Source organism: Ovis canadensis, chromosome 9, assembly GCF_042477335.2.
Source record: "Ovis canadensis isolate MfBH-ARS-UI-01 breed Bighorn chromosome 9, ARS-UI_OviCan_v2, whole genome shotgun sequence".
Classification (NCBI taxonomy): domain Eukaryota; kingdom Metazoa; phylum Chordata; class Mammalia; order Artiodactyla; family Bovidae; genus Ovis; species Ovis canadensis.
The window spans coordinates 62,468,424-62,494,784 of record NC_091253.1 but is presented as its reverse complement, the minus strand read 5'-3'; the positions used below and the strand labels follow the sequence as shown (position 1 = coordinate 62,494,784).

At 36.4% G+C, this 26,361-nt stretch overlaps 1 non-coding gene across 1 annotated transcript; it reads left to right on the top strand.

The window, feature by feature from the left end:
• Positions 1 to 19,947: 19,947 nt before the first annotated feature.
• On the top strand, positions 19,948 to 20,051 carry LOC138446354 (U6 spliceosomal RNA). The gene has a single exon (XR_011259291.1). It is a non-coding gene; the product is annotated as a U6 spliceosomal RNA (small nuclear RNA).
• Positions 20,052 to 26,361: the final 6,310 nt, after the last annotated feature.

Genomic DNA, 26,361 nt, shown 5'->3' with positions numbered 1-26,361 from the left:
TAATAATAAAACAAAATAATAAAATACAATTATTTAAAAAGAGTTCAAATGTATTTCACTTAAATTCTCAGAAAGTAAGTTTGTCTGACATTTTATAGCCTCTGTTCAACTTCTTCAGAATTGTCCCTGATGTTCTCAGATTGTTGTAATTATTGTTCCTATATCACAGAATTTTTTCAATTTTGAAAATCAATTCTATTGATACCTAATTTTCCATAAAATAAGTGTGCAGTTTGAAGAGTTTGACAGATATATATATATGTACATATATATATATATATATACATATTAACCACTCAGATAAAGATACAAAGCATTTCTAATACTCCTCAAATTTCCTCATCCCCCTTCCCCATCAACTCCCTACCTCACGATCAACTGAATGTATACCTCCAAAATTCTTATGTTGAAATCTAATCCTTAATGAAGTGATGGTAAGGAGTAGGGTTTTTGGAGGTGATTAGCTTATGAAAATGGAGCCCTCATAAAGAGGATTGAAAGTGAAAGAAAGAACACAAAAGTGGCTCAGTTGTGTCCGACTCTTTGTGACTTAATGGACTATACAATCCGTGGAATTCTCTAGGCCAGAATACTGGAGTGGATAGCCTTTCCCTTCTTCAAGGGATCTTCCCAACCCAGGGATCAAACCCAGGTCTCCTATATTGCAGGCAAATTTTTTACCAGCTGAGCCACCAGGGAAACCCAAAAATACTGGAGTGGGTAGTCGATTCCTTCTCCAGCAGATCTTCCCAACCAGGGATCAAGCCCAGGTCTCCTGCATTGCAGACAGATTCTTTACCAGCTGACCCACATGGGAAGCCCAAGGATACTAGAGTGGGTAGCCTATTCCTTCTCCAGTGGATCTTCCTGACCCAGGAATTGAACTGGGGTCTCCTGCATGCAGGCGGGTTCTTTACCAGCTGAGCTTAGTGCCCTCAGAAAAGAAATCCCAAAGGACCTCACTCACCTCTTCCACTATGTGAGGACACAGTGAAAACATGGCTGTTTTTGAACCAGAAAGTGGGCTCTCACCAGAGACCACTGGTGCCTTGATGTAGGACTTCTCAGCATCCAGATCTGTGAGAGTGAAACTTCTGTTATTCATAGCTGCCAGTCTACGGTATGTTTTATTATAGTAGCCTGAATGGAATAAGATCCCCCAAACCTAGGAATGATCTGTTTTCTTTCACAGAAGATTAGTTTTGCCTATTCTAGAATTTCATGTAGAAGTAACACTACAGATACTCCTCTGTTTCTGACTTCATTCATTTGGCATAATTTGAAATGTTCAAAGTTGTTATGTTTATTAGGTTTCCCTGGTGGCTCAGACAGTAAAGAATCTGCCCACAATGAGGGAGAACTGGGTTCAACCCCTGGGTCAGGAAGATCTGCTGGAGAAGGAAATGGCAACCCACTCCAGTATTCTTATCTAGAGAATTCCATGGACAGAGGAGCCCAACAGGTTAAGTTTATTGCTTTTTAATTTATGTTTAATACATTATATCTATTATGGAAAAGATCTTGAAGCTGGGAAAGATTGAAAGCAGGAGGGCAAGAGGGCAACAGAGAATAAGATGGTTGGATGGCATCATTGACTCAATGGACATGAACAAACCCTGGGAGATACTGAAGGACAAGGAAGTCTGGAACGCTGCAGTCCACAGGGTTGCAAAGAGTCGGACATGACTGAGTGACTGAACAACAACAGCAACAAGTTGTTATGTGCATCAAAGGACTTGATTACTGACTAGTATCCCATTATTGTATATAAATACACATATTTATCTATTCACATGTTGAATATTTGTAATGCTTTTAGGGATTTTATGAAATAAAAATACTCTGAAAATTTTTGTACACTCTTTTTGTAGACATATGTTTTTGCTCTCGTGGCTAAGTATATAGGAGTGGAATTGCTAGTGTGCATGGTAAACGTATGTTTGACTTTTTGAGAAACTGCCAAATAGTCCTTCAGTGAATATAACAGATTATGCTCCCACCACCATTGTGTAATTGTTCCATTTGTGCTATCCTCAGATGTGGAGGATTCATTCATTCATTTCTCAAATCATGGCATAATATCAATATTGTTCCATTTTATTCATTATTTACTAGTCTGTTTATTATTGCTGATGTTTATTTATTCTATTTTATCACCATACCTCAATCCCCTTCTCCTCCTCTTATGAAGAAAACCACTTTATTATATTTAATGTGTATGTTTTGCGTTTGTATTCTAACAAGATTTCCTGTTGCTTTCTTTGCATATATTTTTAATTTGTCTAAATCATTTCATCTGATGTGACTTTTCTTACTTTTTTCAAACCACAATGTACTTTTTAAGATCTCTCTATGTGGCAGGTAGCTTGAGTTGCCTTACTCAACAGCGTGTATTCATGACATTTAGCTTACTCTCTTCCTGAGAGACACAGAGAGTCTTTCTAATTTCTGCCACGACAAATGACATTTTCATTAATATCCTGCACATGGTCTGGGTTTGCATCACTTTTCTCTGGAATATGAATATTCTGGGTAGAGTTGCTCTCCTCTCCCTAAGAATGGTAATGATTAATTCAATGTGCTCCCGAGGCTAACTGTACTGGTCTGTGCTCTCGTCAGCAACACCTGAGTGTTTCTTACTCCCCACACCTCCACCAACACTTTGCATTACCCATCTTTCCGGTATTTTTCATTCAATTAATGTAAAAACATATCTTCTTTCAATTTGCATAATAATAGAAATTTATAGTGATTTCAAGCATATCTTCATGAGATGTTTTTAAGTTTTTTTTTAACCACAATTCATCAAAAGATAAACTTAGAATAAAAATGACATTTGATAACTTCTTAAATGAAGATAACCAAGCCCATCCTCCAAGTTCACCATAGACTTTAAGTCAGTACTACTGTTTCATTTTTTAAGCTTCACTTCATGTACTTATTTAATCAGAGAATATTTAAGCTAAAACTGATCTCAATCACTTAGACCAAGCTTTGGGTTTTAAGCATGGGGACAGTATCAGATTTGGGGGAAAATTTTGGAATTATAATAAAAATCTAGAGGAATTTTGTCTTGGAGAATAATATCACTACTGATATAACTATGTTCCAGTATTTCTCAATTCTTTGCACTTCTGTCTAATCTACTAGTTACCTGCTCTTTAGCAATTAGTCTATATAATCGATTCTAGCTGCCCTCTTATTTTTTCAAGTTTTTGGACAGACTCACTTTTTAAAAACCTACTTGTAAACCGCAATTTTAAAACAAACATCATCAATATTTCATTTCTATCACAATCATTTTGAAAGGTATGTGCGATGGAAGTGATTTTTTTGAAAGAGTTCTGATATCAGATGGTGGGCCCTTTGTCATATACCTAAAGGTGTTATGGATAAAAATGCAAAGGTAGATACATACTTGCGGTTTTCTGTTTATGGGGTAGATTGAATTTTGGTTTGGAGTGTAATTTACACCTTTCTAATTTATTGAAGCAAAACACCCCAAGCAACAAGGAAATCTGGTTTCCTTGATTTCTTGCTACTCTTCTGTCCAATTAGCTTTTTATTTATTTCTTCCCCATAGCCTAAACACCACACAATTACTTAATTTTATTTTCTAACTCTATTTTCCTTTAGTGGATTCCAAAAAGGAAAATTTCTCACTCTGAATGTAGGATCTTCATAAGTTTCTGATGGATTTTTGTTTGCCCAATATGGTCTATAATAGATTATATGTTTTTAATATGTATTTAATTCTTCACCAGTTTAACTAGCAAGATGTTCTCTCTATAAATGTCAGTGATTCATTGGACATAACAGCTGCATCATTAGGCTTGTGGATTTTGTTTGGTTTTACTTTTTCTCTAAACAATAGAATAAAAAATTATGTCAAGAATTTATTCCCTCTAGTTTCCCTCCCTATCATCTTTTGGACGGGTCCAACTCAATTTCCTACAGATATTAAAATTTATTTTATTCTGTTGACTGTGTCAATATATGTGTTGATTGTGTATAATTGTACTATTGCTTTATATATTTTGTGTTTCCTGTCAACCATTACTTAAATTCCAAGTAGAATTACAGATGCCTAAAATCTTGTCATGACACAAATAGAGGTGTCTCTCAAAGAAATAACTCCCAAACAATTGAAGTATTTCATCAGTAATAGAAGTAGAGCACTAAATCTGTTTTAACTTTTTGCTACCACTTGGGGGTAAAAGAGAATAGTGAAGACCAATTTCTCAACAAATAACATGAATCTCTATTTTTTCTACAATTTTACATATACTGTCAAATCATAAAATCCAAAAGATAGAAAATTTATTTTAAATGTATTTACTCAACAGATTAGAACAGAAGTAAGTAATATAAATTCTATTTTACAATGTTCAAAACTTTCTGCCAGCCCAAAGAGTGTTGATTGAAAGACTGTTTCTATAGACCTTTGTGAAACTGGACAGTTGATGTAGGCTTGGATCTGAGTTCTGATGCAGTTTAGTTCAGTCACTCAGTCATGTCTGATTTTTTGCAACCCCATGGACTCCAGCATGCCAGGCCTCCCTATAATCACCAATTCCCGGAGTTCACTCAGACTTATGTCCATCGATTTGGTGATGCCATCCAACCATCTCATCCTCTGCCATCCCCTTCTCTTCCCACCTTCAATCTTTCCCAACATAAGGATCTTTTCAAATGAGTCAGTTCTTCGCATCAGGTGGCCAAAGTATTGGAGTTTCAGCTTCAGCATCAGTCCTTCCAATGAACATTCAGGACTGATTTCCTTTACGGTGGATGGGTTGAATCTCCTAACAGTCCAAGGGACTCTCAAGAGTATTCTGCAACACCACAGTTCAAAAGCATCAGTTCTTCAGCACTCGGCTTTCTTTATAGTCCGACTCTCACATCCATACATGACTACTGGTAAAAAACCACAGTTTTGATGCAGTTTAGAGCCTCAGTAAACAGGTAGAAGAGGAACAGCTTCCAGTTCACAGCATCATCATAACTGAAACCTCTACATTTTGCACAGCACACTCCATTCAATATTATCATGAAGAGACATGTGAGTCACTAAGAGGATCCAAGGAAAGAGAAATAGTATGCTTTGTGTTCTAAACTATCTATCCCACACTCATTTATTAATATATTGCAAATAAATTACTTATTGTGTTTCTGTTTTCTGCAGTGTTCTAGTAGACATAAAATCACCAAGTCTCTTCTCTTCTGTTATCAGGACTCTCAAAGAATCAGGTTTTATTTTTGCTTTAGTATTTAAATGCATGTCTTTGATATGTGTACAAGCTATAAGGAAGAACATTTAGTGTCAACCGGTCTATGATAATCCAGATTTTACACATAAACATTGTCATACTTTATTTCAGTGAAAAGAATGCTTATGTCCTTCTATATCAATCTGGTTACAATGAAAACAATGATGTTTTTTTCTTTATGACTTCCTATTGCCTTTCCTTGGGCTTCCCTAGTGGCTCAGATGGTAAGGAATCTGCCTGCAGTGCAAGGGGACCAGTTTAAAACTTTGAGTCAGGAAGATTCCCTGGAGAAGGGAATGGCAAACCCACTCCAGTATTCTTGCCTGGAGAATTCCATGGACAGAGGAACCTGGTGAGCTATAGTCCATGGGGTTGAAAAGAGTCAAACTTACTGAGCGACTCACACACACTCACATACATAGCCTTTGTCTTAACTGGTTCTTGAAGATTTAAAAAAAAAAAATTCTGAAACAAACAAACAAATAAAATAATTTCTGTCTTCTAACAGAAAATAGCTCTTTGACAATGAAATTAAGCTTATTTGATGTCAAATATTCTGCTACTATGATGTGTTCCTTTTTGTATCCCTTAACTAACTGAGAATCTATGCTACTGTTGATTTGCACAAAATGTTCTTAAAATATTGCTGTCAATATAGAAATCCAGAGTCTGACCAGTACTCAGAACATTTAATGATGCTAGGGAACTCTCTGGGTAAATATCTGTATCTGTACTTCATAATTCAGGCAATGTTGACAAGTTCATTGAAGCAGACATTTTTACTGTACTTAATATGTTTGCTTCTTTCCATCTCTATGTTCATCCATATATTTTTTGATAATAAGAGCTGAGGAAAACCTATGGTTCCAGCTTGGGTAAGGCTATTCTGAGTGACCCATTTCACTATAATCTACATGTCCTTCTAGTTACTTTCATTGTGTCATTAGACTTCCCGGGAGAATACTGAAGGGGATACATTTCCTGTCTTCTGAGTTACAGTAGATATGGAACTAACCCTCATACCATCATCTTGTTTCCAGTGAGGATGAACTTGAGTGGCATAGTTATAGAGTGGCTCTTGTGGGTTAATTAAAATCTAGATGAAAGATGAAAAGTTGTATCCTTCTCATCTGTGAACAGGGAGAAAAATGAGTACTCTTTAAATTTGATTATTAAGGCTTTCAAACCTTGTCAGATAATAAATTTTTATACTTTTAATACATTCTATGTGCATTGGTCAATACTTTTTTTGGTGAATTTAGGAAGACATTCACAAACTTGATAATATACTCAATCTTGGTATTTAAGTTTTAAGTAAATACTTAGCACTGTTAATACAGCTGGTTTCCCTTTGTAATTAGTGTGAGCATCATTTTATTAGATGCTTAAAAGCTGCTTCTGCTTCCTCAGAATATAAATAAATTTATTTTTCAAGTTGATTGGCATAATTAATTATCTTTTCATATTTGAAACAGCACCAGCTGCTGTTTTAAGCTTTTAGTTCTCTGTAATATATCCTGGCAAAACTCTTGACAATATGTTATAGTTATAACACTTTTCACTTTGGTTTTAAAATGGAATTAATCCCCAATATGCTAGGATTTTTATTGTGTGTAATGAATGAATTTCTATGTACCCATTTTAGGAAGTGAAAATGTTAGTCACTCAGTCATGTTTTACTTTTTGCAACCTCATGGACTGTAACCTGCCAGGCTCCTCAGTCCATGGAATTCTCCAGGGAAGGATATTGGAATGGGTAGCCCTTCTTTTCTCCAGGGGATCTTCCTAACCCAGGAATCAAACCTGGGTCTCCTGTATTGCAAGCAGATACTTTCCCCTCTCAGCTGCCAGGAAAGCTCATCTACTTTAAAATGTTACTAGTTATTTCTCATTCTGGAGATAGCTGAGAAAATAATCATTCAAATATCCAGTAGAGCTTAATACTTTGTAAAAATCCATTTGAAAAAAGTTGGATTTAAGTATTTCTAAACTTTTTTTAGACATCTGAATAATTTTTCTTCAAATAATATGCTATGTTAAAGCCAGAACAGAAAACAGATAAGGGCTGGGTAGTTTTAGCTGTACTACAAGAGGGGTGCCTGGAGATTCTGTGGGTACGTTTGAGCAATGTCCATAGGTGTATGGTATATCATTACAAATCTGTGATATTTTGAGTAGTATAATTCCCTTAAATAATGATAACCAGGAATATTATGCAATGTATAACTAAGAGACTTCTATCATGTCCTTTTGAAATAATGAGTTAAATTTTCTCAGAAAAAGAAACATAATATATATTCACAGCTACAGAAAAATAAATCAAGTGGTAGCTAGTTCTGGAATTATGGAATAAATGTACTTTTTTCCTCTTTGTTCTATTAAGTACAATTCAAAGCCCTAGATATTACATATTTAGAAAAGGAACATAGAAAGACTGGAAGCTGGAAAGATGAAGGCATCGGGACCCAAAAAAATGACACAGTGGTGAGTTTACTAGATATTCTTTTTGTTTTATATAGCCAAACTTGGAGCTAAAGAAGGTGGTGACCTGGAAATACCAACAAATACAAACCATAAAGGGTCCACTGAAAGGCTATTCTTGCTGCCAAATATCAGCAAAGTGGTAGCCCAGTAAGGGTCTTCCCAAGTAGCTCAGTGGAAAAGAGTCTGCCTGCCAATACAGGAGATGTTGGCTTGATCCTTGGGTCAAGAAGAGCCCCTGGAGGAGGAAATGTCAACCCACTCCAGTATTCTTGCTGAAAAAGCTCACAGACAGAGGAGCCTGGCAGCTACAGTTCATGGGATCACAAAGAGCTGGACACGACTAAGCAACTGAGCACACACCCCAGTAAAACAAAAAATGTTTAGGCGGTAACCATTCTATGCCAACCAAAAGATCACCGAACAAATGACCCACCCCCAGTCACACCAGCCAAGGCTGGTTGACGATCCTAGACTTCCACACTTACCAGAATAAAATGAGATGCCTCAATCCACCTGCTGCTGTGATGTCATACAAGACCAGGTAGAGGGCTGTGGATCACCCCTGACAGTTGGTAATGAGCCTTCTAACACTTTGGTGTAAATACTGCACTGTGGGAATCGTGGAATTCCAGGGTTATATAGCAGTAACAAGGTTCTTCCCCCTCCATAGTGGAGAATAGCAAAGGAGGACTAGTGTAGAGTCAGAAATTTTGCATTGTTTAGTGTTAATGAAGCCACATCACCATTTCTGTGGGGCTAGTGGAATGATGTTAATGAAGATCAAGTGAGGAATACCAACGAGGTGCTCCTACTTCTTCCATTCAAAGAGGGGCCAGTGGAGGCCTAGTGAGGAACATGAGCTCCCACCCCTGCTCTGCAATAATGCTGACCCATTTCCTTGAGTCTCAAAGGAGGCAACAGGGGAAGCTGTACTGCATTTCCTGCCACCTAGAAGGCGGGAGCTTTTGTCCTCTTCTCTTGTTAGAGAAGTGTCAAAGGAAGCCATACAAAACTGATTTAAATAAGATCCAGAATCCCATTACATAATGCCTAAGTGCTCAGGCTTCAATATGAAACTGTCAGACAAGAACTAAGAAGATCTCAGACTAACTAGGAAAAAGAAAAAAAGGCACTCAACAGATGCCAACACCTAAATGACAGAGATGTTAGAACTGTATGTTAAAAGCAGTCATCATAAAATTTCTTCAGTAGACAATTACAAAGGTGTTTAAAACAAACCTGAAAAATAGGAAATGTCTACAAATGGATTTTTTTTTTAAACTGATAAACACAATAATTGAAATAAACACTCAAACAGATGTGCTCAAAAGCAGAAGGGGACAGAGGAAGAATCTGATAAGTCGAAGAACAATAGATTTACCCAATGTGAGAAACAAAGAAAATACACTTAAAAACTGAACACAGTTTCAGAGATCTCTGAGACTTTGATAATAGAGTTAACATTTGCATCATTATAGTCCAGATAGAAAAGGGGGAAGCGGGGAAATGAAATAGTAATTGGAAAATAATGGCTGAAATAAGTTTCCAAAATTGGCAAAAGACATACTAAAACATTTAAAGATTCAAGAAGTTGAGCTAAATGGGATAAATCCCCCAAATCCAAAATAAGACACTATATTCAAACTTCTGAAAACAAAACCCAAAGACAACGTTTGAAAACATCAGGGGAGAAATGATACCTTATCTAAAGAAGCAAAACAGTTTGACAGCAGTTTTTTTGTTAGAAACTATGAAAGTTTAAAGAAAATGGCACAACATTTTTCAAGTGTTGTGAGAAAACTGTCAGCTAGTTATCTTAAGTCCAGTGACAGTATCCTTCAGAAATGCAGGGGCTATCCAGACAAAGGAAAACCAGAAGAATTTTTGCCAGCAGACCTACACCAAGAGAAGAGCTAGAGGAAGTTCTATAAACAGGAAAGAATGATAAGGAAAGAAATTTGGGAACATCATAATGGAAGAAGGACTAGAGTAGGCAAAAATATGGAATTATATAATAAACTTTCTCTCTCTGCTTTAGTTTTCCAAATAATGCTTGATGGATGGAACAAAAGTTATAATACCACTTGACATGGCTCTAAATATATGTAGAGGAAATATTTGACAATTATATTATAAATGAAGGAGGATAAAGAGATGTAAAGTGAAGTAAGGATTCCACACTTCACAGGAACTGCTAAAATGATACCACCAGTAAACTGTAAGTTATGTATATATAATATTTTGAGAAACCATTGAAAAAACTACAAAAAGATATACTCAAAAATCCCATACATAATTCAAATTGAAATTCTAAAAATGATTTGAAATATCCCATAAAAAGAACATTCAAAAAAAGGAGAAAAATTAAAAAATAGAAAAAAAATTATAGACTTAAGCATAAATATATTAATAATTAAATCAAACAATGATCTAAATGCATCAGTTTAAAAAAACAGAGACTGGCAGAATTCTTTTTAAAACATGAGGCAACTATATACTGTCTATAAGAAACTAAGTTAAATATAACAATGCAGGCAGGTTAAAGTGGAAGGATGGCAAACGTTATATCATTAAATATTAACTTAAAAAACCAGAATTGACTAATTTAAAATTACTAGAGATCAGGAGGGATATAATATAATGAAAAAGGGCCAAGCTATCATGAAGAACAGTAATCAAAAATGTGTATGCACCAGGAACAGAGCTGCAAAATACATGAAGTAAAAACTAATAGAACTAAAAAGAGATGTAGATAAATTCACAACTATAGCTAAAGATTTCAGAGACCTTCTCTCAACAGTTGATAGAATAACTAGATAGAAAATCAGCAAGAGAAAATTCAGTGGTGCCCATGGAGCATATACCAAAATAGTCTATACACTGCCATAAAACAAGGGTCAGAAATTTAATTTGAGGTTTAATAATTGATTTCATTTGGAATGTGTTCAAAATCCAGCATTCAAAAAACAAAGATCATGGCATTTGGTCCCATCACTTAATGGCAAATAGATGGGGAAACAATGGAAACAGTGACAGACATTATTTTCTCAGGCTATAGAATCACTGCAGATGGTGACTCCAATTATGAACTTAAAAGACCCTTGCTGCTTGGAAGAAAAGTTATGACCAACCTGGACAGCATATTAAAAAGCAGAGACATTACTTTGCCAACAAAGGTCCATGTAGTCAAAGATATGGTTTTTCCAGTAGGCATGTACGGATGTGACAGATGGACCATAAAGAAAGCTGAGCACTGAAGAATTGATGCTTTTGAGCTATGGTGTTGGAAAAGACTCTTGAGAGTCCCTTGGACTGCAGGGAGATCACACAAATCAATCTTAAAGGAAATCAGTCCTGAATATTCATTGGAAGGACTGATGCTGAAGCTGAAGCTCCAATACTTTGGCCACCTGATGCAAAGAACTGACATTGGAAAAGACCCTGACACTGGGAAAGATTGAAGGCAGGAGGAAAAGGGGATGACAGAGGATGAGATGGTTGGATGGTATCACCAACTCAATGGACCTGAGTTTGAGCAAGCTCCGGGAGTTGATGATGGACAGGGTAGCCTGGTGTGCTGTGGTCTCAAAGAGTCAGACCCGACTGAGCGACTGAACTGAACTGACTGATAATGTGTTCTCTGACCACAAATGAACCAAACTAGAAATCAGTGGAAATACAGGAATTATATTTATGTATTATATTTATATAATTCCTATATAATAGGAAAATATCCAATCACTGAAAAACTAACCAATACACTGCATCAAAAAATGAACAAAATTTTTAAAAATACATTGAAGCAAATGAAAATGCAATATACCAACACTTGTTTGGCACAGCTAGAGCAGTACAGAGAATAACATTTATATCACCAAATTCATATATTAGAAAAGCTTATAATCTAAACTATCTCAAGAACCTAGAACAACAAAAGCAAAATAAACCCAAAGCAAGTCACCAATCATGCCTAGTGTCATTTAATATGGACGTGTGCCAAAATTAAATACTATCTTACTATAATGTATAATTTTGTTCCCTGCTGAAGAGTGAGTCTCACCAAACATATCTAGTGATAGAAGACAAATATTACTAATTGCATCATCAACTTACAATTAACTCACATATATTTTCTCTTGCCTTTTCAGATAAAATGTTTAGTGTATATACACACTTCCCTGATGGCCCACTGGTAGAAAATCCACCTATCAAGTAGGAGACTCACATTCAGTTCTTGGGTGGGGAAGATCTTCTGGAGAAAGAAATGGCAACTCACTCCAGTATTCTTGCCTAGGAAATCACATGGATAGAGAAGCCTGGTGGGCTATAGTCCATGGGTCACCAAAGAGTCGGACATGGCTGAGGAACTAAATAGCAACACACATTTTCACTACATATGTACTTGTCTATTCAATTAGTAAAATGCCTTGAACATGCAGTACACACTTGTGTAGGCAGAAAAACAACCACTGTATTTAGGCTTCTTTAGTTTACAGATAATAAAAAAGTCAATGATTCTAGAAATACACCATTTTAACCAAATTAAGGCAAATTAAACAATAAAGTTCTGTACTACATAATGAATTAATTTTATTTTAGCAAATCTTGAAGAAAGTATGTGCTATGATCTCTAGACTAAAATGTACTCTAAAAATAAAGACATTGTCTCACATTGTGAAAATTGATGTCAAATTAAGTGACTAAATTAGAGTTTCTATGATTACATACTTTTCTACTTCACATATTCAAGAGTAATGTTATGGCATAAAGGAAACTTTTCTTTGAATACTTGAAACACAATATGGCATTTAATGCCTTCAAAGTTATCCCTTTATCTCTGACCAGGGTATGTGCCAAAGAAAATTAAAAGAAGAAAGTAAGAGAATACCACCATGCGCAACATGATTTGGTAAAGATCACAATTTGAATTAGATCATTTATGCCCTATTGAAAACCATAAGACAATGGTAAAGCTATTTACATTTGAGCATTGCTGAAACATTCTTCTTCGCTTTTCATTGGATCCTAGGGAAAATTATGTAATTATTAAGTATAATGGTGCTTTTTTAATAAGAGGTCGTTTCATAGGATCAAAAGACAGGCTGCTGAATTTCTTATTCTTTCCTTTTTTTTTTTTTTTGGTCCATAAAGCAAAAGTAATTGCTTTCTGTATATTCTTTGCCTATTCTATGAAACTTATTTTGAAGGTAGTCATACAAAATGCTGGCATGGGCAGTAAGAGGTACTTTGTAGGGTAGGTGTTATTTAATTAAATATAAAAAGCAAATTTAAAATAATGCTATGCTCACAGTAATGAGACAGCTCTAATTGAAGGCCACTGGAGTGCTTTTAGCACACTCCTCAGCATCGAGCAGCCATGGCAAAGTAGTTGTTCCTTTACAAATCATCTTTCATCAGTTCTGTCTTATCCTCTTAGCCTGAGAGACATATTCAATATAATTATATCTTCCATTTCCCCATTTGTCTTTAATTGGTTAGAATACTATCAATTGTCTGAAATGGGGGTCCTTTAAATATATATATATATGTTTAATTTATATATTAACATATATACATATATTTGTGATGTAGAAGAGCCAGAGAGAATATTACAATCTCAAATTGCATCTTTCCTTTATTAAGACAATAAAATACAACTCAGAATATTTTTGAGTCACCATCATTAAATTATTAGCTCAATATTACAGGAACAATAGAGCAGAGCACTGAGGTTATTAAACAGTATAGATCTAGATTATCAACTTAATAACAAAATCAAATTTTTGTTCAAAATTAAAGAACTCTATAAATCCGTTTTCTTTGCCAGATTCTACTACATCATCTTCCATGTTTCAAGTTATATTTGTCAGTGTAGAAAAATATTTAACACCAAATTTAGACATCTTTGAGTTATGCTGTCTTGAATACTAATATCTCTCAGCTAATTTGCATTTAGATACTACTATTAGCCAAAGAGTTATTGATCTATGTTAGGTATTAATTCAACGATCAACATAAATACTCTAAGTAGAGCTATAATTACACTGCTAAGTGGATGCTTTCTCTTGGAAAGATTTTAAAACTATTTTAGTGGTATAACAGGATTAGCACAATACCTCCAAACTAGCACCCTGGGACATTTATAAATGTAAAGTTTTAAAAGATTCCATGGGCAAATAAGTTAAGCAAATACAAAATTAAATACACTCTTGTTTTAGCATAATATGTCTCAGAATTTTTATTATGTTGATGAGTATATTAAGCGGGGCAAACATTTAGAAATGCTAATCTTTCAATAGGATTAGTGAAAAGATTTCTGTAAGTAAATATATATAAGAAATATTCTCTTTTCCAACAGACGTAAACAGAATTGCCTGACAAAGTCGTCTGGCCCAGGACATAAGAATAATGCATTTAAAAGAATCATTTGCTGCACATTTCTCATTTGTTGTGATATTTGATCCAAACTATTTCATGTCTCCCATTTAACTTTTGAATAAAAAATTAAAGCTAAAAGCAGGTTTAGTACAGGAGAAGAGCTGCAGAGGGCCAGAGCTAAGCCAGTGGGCTCTATTTTTGAAGCAGCCTTTTATTTCTGCATCTCTGATATCCAAGGCATAGCTTTCAAAAACACTTCTCTTGTGACTAGGTTGCTTTCATCTTTCCCATTTTATTAAAGGAGTTAAATGGAAGGTATTCTGAAACTCCAATTTAGCTTTTATTTTTCAATAAAAATGACAGTCGAAAAACAGTATAACCACAGGAGAGGCAGGGCAACCTGGCACAGAGGGGGTGGATGCCCGCTGAGCTGGGACTACAAAGTGTTTGGATAACACACTCACCAGGCTTTCTAAATACCTTGGTGAGACACTGTCAGAGGAGGGCAAATAATGGTCTTTATCTTTGAATTCACCCCAGCTCTTTTTACTGTCATGAAATTTTTATTTAAAGAAATCTAAAAAGAAGACCATTTGAATATGGTTCTTAAATACTCTAATGCACTTATTTGGGCTTGATGTGCCTTTATGCCATAACTTAGAAAGTATAAATTTCTCATCTTCATTATAAGTAGAATAGGCTATCCTCAGGCCTCTCCCATTAATCATGCTGCTCATTCGACAGTATATCCTTAAGTAATATTTACTGAATTTATAGTGAAGTCCTAAGTTGTGAGCATGTACTGCCTCCATAAATAACCTTCTAAAACATCATGTATTTAGAAAAGGTTTGAGATTGTCAAAAGTGCCATAAAACTTGAATAGTTTTAAAATAAAATCTTAAAACAGGCAGTAATTTCTAAAATATACCATAGATATATTAATATAACTGATAGAAAAGAATGTGCTGCATTGGTTTATTTTTTGCCAGCTTTATGCAGGGTTAAGCTGCTCCTGTTCACTTATTTATTTTAAGGATGGTGTGTGTTCATTGATGATATGATGATACTAATACCTGTTAGATTATGGCGTGAAGGTTTATATTGAATCCAATATAACAATATAACTTGGAATTACCCAGAACAAATTATGTTAATATTGTTAGTCTTATTTTTCAAAATCCTAAATGAGAAAGGAATTTACATTAGTATTGACCAATAGAAACCTGGAGGTAAATGATAGAGGTTGAGGTGAAAGAAGGGGGAGATCTTTCTATAGTATATTTTGGGAGAGGCACAGAGTCAACAGCTCAGATTTGTGGGTCTACTATCCTAAGCTGTAAATTCCATGATCTGAGGAGCAGGTCTTAATGTTCTGCCTGGCTTTGCCTTGCTCCTGGATGGAGATATTCTGAACTAATTTAAAGCTGAATAACACTGGGTTTTGCAGTGAGTGGTCCCCTCCAAGTTTTTTCACTTAGATGAGGCAAGTGAAAATATTAGTGAAAATGACTTTCTATAAGAAACATGAAATGAGATACTTAAGAAGCTTCAGAAATGTAATAAGTGTGCCCTAATTGTTAGTTGTTATTAAAATGTGATATGGAAGGTCTTCTCCATATTCACATGGTTATCAGATTAATGCATTAGCTCATTGTCCTCTCAATCTGAAATTAGTAGTAGCTGCTTTAGAGGCATAAATGCTAATTTAGCCTTCTTTTTACCAGTAGTTACAAGTTCATCAAAATACAAAAATAACCAGAAGGTTATAATAGATAGATTTGGGCTGAAGGCATGGGAAGTTCCATGATAACAATATCTGAATCTTTAGGGTGTCTTCCACATCACTTTAGAGGTATATTTTCCTGGTTTTCCATTGGTTTCCCTTTTATCATGAACCAGACTAACCAACAGATTTCACTTGATAAACTTCTGTTGAATTTGTGACCATATAAGTTGTTTTAACAAGTATGCTTTATGGAAAGTATTTAAAAAGTGGCTTTATATTTACAACAAAAGAACCTGTCCCCATATTTAAAATATAGTTATAAATCTCAATATTTTAAATTTACAATTAGTTGCATCAAATTACTGAAACTCCTAATGCACCAGGAAAAAAAATTTTAATATGTTGTTACATTTTTGGTAACTGTTTAAAGTTAAAGAAAACAGACATGCCAAGTAGATAATACCTAACTTCCATTAAAGAAATAAGATTAACTGTTACACGCCTTTTTTCATAATGAAGAAAGCCATCTGCTTTATCCAAAAAGATTCCTGGAATTGTAACTCTTATTTGGCTCCTTTATTATAGTTTCCATTTGGTAACATTGACTAATTAATAGATTGATTGCATTTTGTCTATTTTGACTTTACAGAAAGAAAGCTTCTTGAGAGATGTGATAACACCAGAAATGGTATTCCAAAGGCCCTGTGATTGCATGACCTGGAGATAACTCATTACTGAGGAAGAAAGAGTTGCCATTACGGATGGAATATAAGATGCAGAACATTTATGACTATGTTAAAAACGTTTATACTTCAACATGTTCTGCTGCCCACTGTCCCAGGAAGTGGAAAAATAGATTTATCTTCTAGATAATTCAGAGTAACCTTTCCCTTTGCCAGAATTATTTGAAAAATTATATCAATTTTCTTTGCTCAAATTAGAAAGCTTTTTTTTTTCCTGAAATTTGACCAGTTGAAGACATTCAGAAACTCCTCTGCCTTCTTTAAATTCAACATCATTATTAGAAAGTGTGCTTTCTGTTATATCTATAGCACTTATGCTGAGCTTAATGTCTAAACAGGTTCAAGTTTTATTTTATTATGAAAATAATATACGGTCATTGGAAAAATTCAACCAATGCAGGCATGGATAAAGTAAAAATGCATGCATGCCTTGTCATTCAGTTGTGTCTGACTCTTTGTGACCCTATGGACTGTGGCCCACCAGGTTCCTCTGTCCATGGGATAATCGAGGCAAGAATACTGAAGTGGGTTGCCATGCCCTTCTCCAGGAGAACTTCTTTACTTAGGGATTTAACTCATATCTCTTATGTCTCCTGAATTAGAGGCAGATTCTTTACCCTCTTAGCCATTTGGGGAGCCAGATTTCCCTGGTGGCTTAGATGGTAAAGAGTCTGCCTACAATGCAGAAGACCGGGGTTGAATCCTTGGGTCGGGAAGATCTCCCAGAGAAGGAAATGGCAACCCACTCCAGTATTCTTGCCTGGAAAATCCCATGGACAGAGGAGCATAGTAGGCTACAGTCCATGGGGTCACAAAGAGTCAGACACAACTGAGTGACTTCCCTTTTTTTTTTTTTTTTCACTTAGGATAAAAGTAAAGGCATCCATACTCAAACACCCCTACCCTGATACTGTTCCCAAGTGGCACAATGGTAGAGAATCCACCTGCCAATGTAGGAGATGCAAGAGACAAGGGTTCAATCCCTGGGTCAGGAAGATCCCCTGGAGTAGGAAATGGCAACCCATTCTAGCATTGCTGCCCAGAAAATCCCATAGAGAGAGGAGACTGGTGGGCTACAGTCCAGGGTGTCACAAAGAGTCAAACATGACTGAGCACAAAAAAAAGAAGAAAAAAAGACCCTACTACTCTCCCTAGAACTAGCCACAGTCATTATTGTTAAGATCATTTCTCTAGACATTCAACAGTTCAATATATCTTCATGGGTGTATACTATACAGTTTATACATATAAATCAGTACAGATATTTTTCTACTTCTGGCTTTTTTTAGATAACACTACATTTTGGAGATCTCTTCATGTCAGCACAATGAAAACTGCATAAAGTGCCAAAGTACCAAAATTTATTCTTCAACAACTCTGTATTAAGTTGAATCTTCTTGAAGATTCTGCTAATCACAAGAAACAGTGGTCACCATGAAGGATTTGGTGTTTTTCTAGGTACGAGGAGAGACAAGAATTGGGCTCATAAAATCAGTTCCTGAGAATATCTATCTAAAGACCTCAGTTCAGTTCAGTTCAGTCACTCAGTCGTGTCCGACTCTTTGTGACCCCATGAATCGCAGCACGCCAGGCCTCCCTGTTCATCACCAATTCCCGGAGTTCACTCAGACTCATGTCCATCGAGTCAGTGATGCCATCCAGCCATCTCATCCTCTGTCGTCCCCTTCTCCTCCTGCCCCCAGTCCCTCCCAGCATCAGAGTCTTTTCCAATGAGACAACTCTTCGCATGAGGTGACCAAATTACTGGAGTTTCAGCTTTAGCATCATTCCTTCCAAAGAACTCCCAGGGCGGATCTCCTTCAGAATGGACTGGTTGGATCTCCTTACAGTCCAAGGGACTCTCAAGAGTCTTCTCCAACACCACAGTTCAAAACCATCAGTTCTTCGGCGCTCAGCTTTCTTCACAGTCCAACTCTCACATCCATACATGACCACAGGAGAAACCATAGCCTTGACTAACGGACCTTAGTCAGCAAAGCAATGTCTCTGCTTTTGAATATACTATCTAGGGTGGTCATAACTTTTTTTCTGAGGAGTAAGCGTCTTTAAATTTCATGGCTGCAGTCACCATCTGCAGTGATTTTGGAGCCCCCACCCCCCCCCCCAAAAAAATCTGACACTGTTTCCACTGTTTTCCCATCTATTTCCCCTGAAGTGATGGGAAAGACCTGCCCTATCTAAAGACCTGCCCTATCAATTTTCCAGGACCACAAAGTGCATCATTTCTGCTCTCCATCCTGAACTCCTTCAGGGGGTGATGGAGATAGCAGCTGCAGCAGGACATGATTTAATCCTTGAAGAGGTAGATTGCAAGCACCCATGGCAAGGGCCAGTGTGTAGCTGACAATGCTCAAGAAGCAAGAACTTATTCTGTATTTCTGACATTTTATCTGTTTTTAGAAATCTCTCTTTCAACAGAATAAATATTCATCATACTTCTTTTTATATTTGTTGTGTCCTTGAGTATTTATATTTATTAATTTCTCTACTATATGGTGAGGTGTTATCATTATTATCACATAATAAATAAGCTGCTTTAAAATTTTTATATTGTTTTATTTTACTATTTCTCAAAACTATTTTTGAATATCTGATTTTTACTTAGACTACAGTATAATACATCTGAGAAAAGCTAATTATTTTAATGAGAGGCAAAAATATATATATACTAAATTTCTTGGAAATATTTGAATTGTGTATAGGAGTGCATTTCCCTAACTTCCTATTTCTTCTCGCTGTCCTTTTTTTTGACCAATGTTCAATTATCTCTTTAATCTAAGGACCTACAGTTTAATGATAATTGAGTTATCTTAGATAAGATAATGGAGAAGGAAATGGCAACCCACTCCAGTGTTCTTGCCTGGAGAATCCTAGGGACTGGGGAGCCTGGTGGGCTGCCGTCTATGGGGTCGCACAGAGTCGGACACGACTGAAGCGACTTAGCAGTAGCAGATAAGATAAAGCACTCCCTAGGATTCAATATATTATCTGTTCTTGGCATCCTAATTTAAGCCCACAGCAGAAGAGGCAATAGTTTTCCTTGGTTATGCAAAGTTTTAGCCTAGAGGAAAAAGTAAAGAAAGTACGAATAATACCTGAATGTTGAAAGGTAGTTTCTGTTTCTTCAGGATTCTGGTTAATCCATACCAGTTTTCAAGTGCTTATTACTGAATTTAAATACAGTTGGGAGAGATATCCCTTTGAGATGAGATGTAGCCATTGGTTCCTATACCAGAAGGATTCTATTCCTTCAAGAGGAATCAACTACAGTGCAATTGATTTCTTTCCTCTATTCTAATCTTCTCCTGTCAATAAATTAAACATGGTTGCTTTGGCAGCATTATACTAAAATTGGAATAATGCAGAGAAGATTAGCATGGCCCCTGTGCAACGATGACATGGAAACTTCTGAAGTGTTCCAAATTTTTATTTGCGTCATTGAAGGAAAGTTATGAGCAACCTAGATAGCATATTCAAAAGCAGAGACATTACTTTGCCGACTAAGGTCCGTCTAGTCAAGGCTATGGTTTTTCCATAGCCTTGGAATGTGAAGAAGGCTGAGCACTGAAGAATTGATGCGTTTGAACTGTGGTGTTGGAGAAGACTCTTGAGAGTCCCTTGGACTGTAAGGAGATCCAACCAGTCCATTCTGAAGGAGATCAGCCCTCGGATTTCTTTGGAAGGAATGATGCTAAAGCTGAAACTCCAATACTTTGGCCACCTCATGTGAAGAGTTGACTCACTGGAAAAGACTCTGATGCTGGGAGGGATTGGGGGCAGGAGGAGAAGGGGACGACAGAGGATGAGATGGCTGGATGGCATCACAGACTCGATGGACGTGAGTCTGAGTGAACTCCTGGAGTTGATGATGAACAGGGAGGCCTGGCGTGCTGCAATTCATGGGATCGCAAAGAGTCAGACACGACTGAGCAACTGAACTGAACTGGAGGCAGAAACTAACACAACACTGTAAAGCAATTATCCTCCAATTAAGAATTTTTTTTAAAATAAAAATCATTGTCAAAAACAAAACAAAATTACTGAGAACATTACAAATTGTCTCTCTTTGTCTTATTTTAATTTCTTTTGATTTCCATTCATAATGTGTTAGGAGTCTATTCATGTGTCTCTATACCTTTTTATGCACTCACTGCCATGTTCATTGCAGCACTATTTGCAATAGCCAAGACATAGAAACAACCCAAGGGTCCATTAATAGATGAATGGATAAGAAAGGACCTGGTATATATACACAATGGAGTATTACTCAGCCATCAGAAAAGCTGGAAAGTCAGGAAAGAAACTCTGCCATTTTCAACAAATGGATGGACCTTGAGCACATTCTGCTGAGATAAGTCAGACTAAGTAAAACAAGTACTGTATGATGTCACTTGCTTCCCAGGTAGCTCAGGTGGTAAAGAATCTGCCTGTAATGCAGGAGACCCAGGTTCAATCCTTGGGTTGAGGAGATCCCCCAGATAAGGAAATGGCAAGCCCCTCCAGTATTCTTACCTAGAGAATTCCATGGAGGAAGCCTGTTGGGCTAAAGTCCATGGGGTTGCAGAGTTGGACATAACTGAGTGACTCACACACACATGCATACACTCACACACACAAACACAAGATGTCACTTACATGAGACGTAAGAAAGTCAAACTTATAAAAACATAGAGTGAAACAATGTTTAGCAGAGGATGGAGGAGGGGGAATATAAAACTGATGTACTTTAAGGGTACAAACTTGGCAACAAGTAGTAAATAAGCTGTAGAGGTCTTCCTAAACTCTTGTATTCCTACTTGCTAAAGTCCTGAATTAAGTGTAGTATCTAACTCCAGTGAGAACAGCTCCAATCACTATTGTTGAAAAAATAAAATTTATGACTTTGGAAATTCCACCCTTCTGTTTCTGTCTGATGCACTTCTCTAATTTCATCAGGATCTTAAAGTCATCTAAGTTTTGTGTTCAGTTCAGTTCAGTCGCTCAGTCGTGTCCAACTCTTTGTGACCCCATGAATCGCAGCACGCCAGGCCTCCCTGTCCATCACCATCTCCAGGAGTTCACTCAGACTCATGTCCATTGAGTCCGTGATGCCATCTAGCCATCTCATCCTCTGTCGTCCCCTTCTCCTCCTGCCCCCAATCTCTCCCAGCATCAGAGTCTTTTCCAATGAGTCAACTCTTCTCATGAGGTGTCCAAGTACTGCAGCTTCAGCTTTAGCATCATTCCTTCCAAAGAAATCCCAGGGCTGATCTCCTTCAGAATGGACTGGTTGGATGTCCTTGCAGTCCAAGGGACTCTCAAGAGTCTTCTCCAACACCACAGTTCAAAAGCATCCATTCTTCGGCGCTCAGCCTTCTTCACAGTCCAACTCTCACATCCATATATGACTACTGGAAAAACCATAGCCTTGACTAGACGGACCTTAGTCGGCAAAGTAATGTCTCTGCTTTTGAATATACTATCTAGGGTGGTCATAACTTTTTTTCCGAGGAGTAAGCGTCTTTAAATTTCATGGCTGCAGTCACCATCTGCAGTGATTTTGGAGCCCCCAAAAATAAAGTCTGACACTGTTTCTAGTGTTTCCCCATCTATTTCCCATGAAGTGATGGGACCGGATGCCATGATCTTCGTCTTCTGAATGTTGAGCTTTAAGCCAACTTTTTCACTCTCCTCTTTCACTTTCATCAAGAGGCTTTTTAGCTCCTCTTCTCTTTCTGTCATAAGGGTGGTGTCATCTGCATATCTGAGGTTATTGATATTTCTCCAGGCAATCTTGATTCCAGCTTGTGTTTCTTCCAGTCCAGCGTTTCTCAGGATGTACTCTGCATGTAAGTTAAATAAGCAGGGTGACAATATACAGCCTTGACGTACTCCTTTTCCTATTTGGAACCAGTCTGTTGTTCCATGTTCAGTTCCAACTGTTGCTTCCTGACCTGCATACAGATTTCACAAGAGGCAGGTTAGGTGGTCTGGTATTCCCATCTCTTTCAGAATTTTCCACAGTTTATTGCGATCCACACAGTTTTGCGTTATTCTTTGTATTAATTTTCTCCTGTTCCTCCTCTTTAAATGTCTGTAATTGTTTTAGGAAAAGGGATGTGTCCCTATTCTCACTTTCATCATATTTACTATCTGCAAAATTCCACTCTAAAGTTTCTTCACTTATCTCTTGAGATATTTACCAGTCTAAGACCTTAACGTTTCCAAAAGTAACAAAAACTTCTCTTTTAAAAATTAGTACTTCCTTTTTAGAGTAGGAGATTTCTACAATATTACTTTTATTTGATATTTGCATTTTGCTAATATGGAGTGATAGTGACAATGAAAGGGGCACTTCTACTATGATCTCTGTTTCCTGATGCAATGCTTGTTGCTTCTTTCTCTTTCTCTTTTTATTTATTTTTATTTTTTTTAATTTTTGATATGAACCATCTTCCTACTTCCTTTCAGTGCACTTCAGCTGAGCTTGTCAATTAACCTTTCTTGCTACTGGTGCTAAATAATTGGACTCAACTAATTCAAATGTTTTGTTTCCCTTTTCCCCCTTTCCCAAATCTCCTGTTTGAAATGCAGTAATAAAGCATAATATTTAAAGTTGGCTCCATTCCTCACTGACTTGTTTTTCATCAGAATCCAGGACAATCTTATGAATAATTGTTTTAATATTGTATGAATACTAAAAGCTCTGGAAACTCCTTAGAGAATCAACTCTACTCAAAACTTTGGGAGAAAATTACTTAGTATTTAAAAAAAAATAACATTGACATATTATGGGGAACATCATAAAATTATTTTAAAGGGTAAAGATGAGGCTTTAAAGGAATTTTATGACTACATTTTAGCAGTTTTGATCTAAGCTCAACAAATGAATGAAAGTTTACATCCATTCTTCTCTGTCTTTATTGACAGATGCTGCTAAGAAGTACTGACCCAAATGTTTTGAAATAGTTATATCAAATAAGTATTTTCATTGCCCCTGAGCAAGCAAAGATGCTTCAGAATGAGACACTAACTTAATTAGGTTAAAATATATACAAACGCACATAGACATTAAAAATTCAAGTTTTCAGAAAACATTTAACTACATTAGAAAAGTTCATGGACTTTTTTCTTAAGTGAAAAATAAAGCTGGCTATGAAGCTTATTGATGATGGGAATTCAACTTTTGGTTACAAAATACATATATTTTATCATGTGTGTATTAGCTGCTCAGTCATGTCCAAACTTTGTGATCCAATGGACTTTCACTGACCAGGCTCCTCTGTTCTGGAATTCTCCAGGCAAGAGTGCTGGAGTAAGTTGCTATTTCCTTCTCCAGGGGAACTTCCCATCCTAGGGATCGAATCCAGGTCTTCTGCATTGCAGGCAAATTCTCTACCATCTGAGCTGCCACCATACATATAAACTAAATGCAAATGAACACAACACATAAACATGTTGAATGTCAAATGCTCTGTTATGTTGGTGGGATTTGGTGATTTTCATTTTCTTGTTTACATTTTTCTCTATTTTTATCAATAATTAAACATTCTATAATCAGAACAAATCTGTTTTAGTATTCAATAAAAAACTTTCATATTCTATGTTCTTTTAGAATAGTGATTATATCCTATTTAACTTTGAGTCACTTGAATGGAAGCTGAAAGCACCTACAGCACACAGCTTATTCTCTACATTAACATAACTCTACTCCACCATTAGGCTGTCTTCACCAATATCACTTTATTATTCCATTGTCTTCATCAACCAACATACGTTTACTATTCCGGGAAACTCTTGACCGGGAAGATAAGTTGAAAATAACTTTATTGTTCATTTAGAAGCTTCCAGGAAAAATCATTTAAATGAACATCAAGCCATCAAGACTTTTCAATACATAGCATTATACGACTATTTAGTCTTCTAGTCTCTTCTCTTTGTATAACCTCACCTCAAGACCCTCCCTTTGCAGTGTCCACCAATACACACTATTACATCATAATTATTTTTCAGTGCTAGTCACCCCTTCTCCCATCACCCCCACATTGAAAGAGCTTCCATAAACTGACTCCAAAATCTCATAAATATCCTAACTTTTCCTTCTTTCTTCTCTGAGGCAAGGAAATCTCTGTAAGAGTAGTGTCCTCACTTATAAAGTAAGAATAAACTTACTTTTGTTTTTCAACAGGTTTGTCTGGTGAAGTTCCTTTTAGGGAAGTGAAGTTTCTTTTAGATGACAAAAGTGTGAGAGCCTTATACTGTAACAGGTGTTCAGTAAGTATATATTGAAAAATATTCAAATGTAATTCACTAAATTAAGGTCAGAGTCTTTGTATCCTTAGAGATACAATTAGAGATACTCAATCCACTTTGTTATTGTGGACTCCTGTGATTCAATCCACTTTGAAGACAAACATAAATTGCACCATACTTACCTTTTGGTGTCAATGGGCACATTTCATTAGAGAAATTTAATTTATACGTTGATATTTGCTCTCATTTCAAAAGCATACTTCAGTAATATTGTTCAGTATGAGAAAATATTTTCCATACTGTTTTTTTTCTTTACTTCCCATTGAAAATGTAATATTTAGTTATGATTTGTTGTGTTCAGTTGCTCAGTTGTGTCCGACTCTTTACAACCCCATGGACTGCAGCTTCCTGCAGGCTTCCCTGTCCTTCACTGTCTCCCAGAGTTTGCTCAAGCAATGTCCATTGAATTGGTAATGCCATCCATCCATCTCATCCTCTGTTGTCCCCTTCTCCTCTTGTTTTCAATATTTCCCAGTATCAGCGTCTTTTCCAATGAGTCTGCTCTTCCCATCAGGGGGCCAAACTATTGGAGCTTTAGCTTCAGCATCAGTCCTACCAATGAATATTCAGGACTGATTTCCTTTAGGATTGAATGGTTTGATCTCCTTGCAGTCCAAGGGACTCTCAAGAGTCTTCTCCAGTGCAACATTTGAAAGCATCAATTCTTCGGTGCTCAGCCTTCTTTACTGTCTAACTCTCAGATCCATGCATGAGTACTAGAAAAACTATAGCTTTGGCTATACGGACCTTTGTCGGCCAAGTGATGTCTTTGCTTTTTAATACCCTGTCTAGTTCTGTCATAGCTTTTCTTCCAAGGAGTATATTTTAATTTTAGCTATGATGGATTAATGTAATTAATTAATTTTATTATCTGAGTTTTCTTGTAGACCTAAGTTTTGAAATATTAGCCTAATAACAGAATTCATTAGCACTATTAAGAAATGCAGTGGGTGCTGGATTTCTGGAGGTATGTTTATAATCGCTATTCCTTGGCTTTCAGAAGGTAAGTCTTCTCCTTTCTTTGCCAGTTTAGAGCTGAAGAACTTAAGAATATAATAATCAGCACAGACTTGTGCCAAGTCACTTCAAAGGGAAAGTGCATAACAGCATTCCCTTTAGAAAGTATTGACATATGTAAAGACAGAATGCTTTAATAGATAATGGTTGTGGTGAATTCCTATTATGAAAGCAGAGACAGAGGGCACTACTAGAGACAAGTGGGCTTACCTGGGCAAAGCACTTTTAGGCTCTGAGGCACTATCATAGTGTGATCAAACTTTAATGTACATACACATCATTTGAAAATCATAGAAAAATTCAGACTCTTGTTTGAAGGTCTAGAATGAGACTTGAAATTCTATATATTAAAAAACTGCCAGGTTATGCTAGCACATTTTGAATAGTAAAGATTTAACTGAAAGAAACTATGGCAAGTGGGCTTGTCTT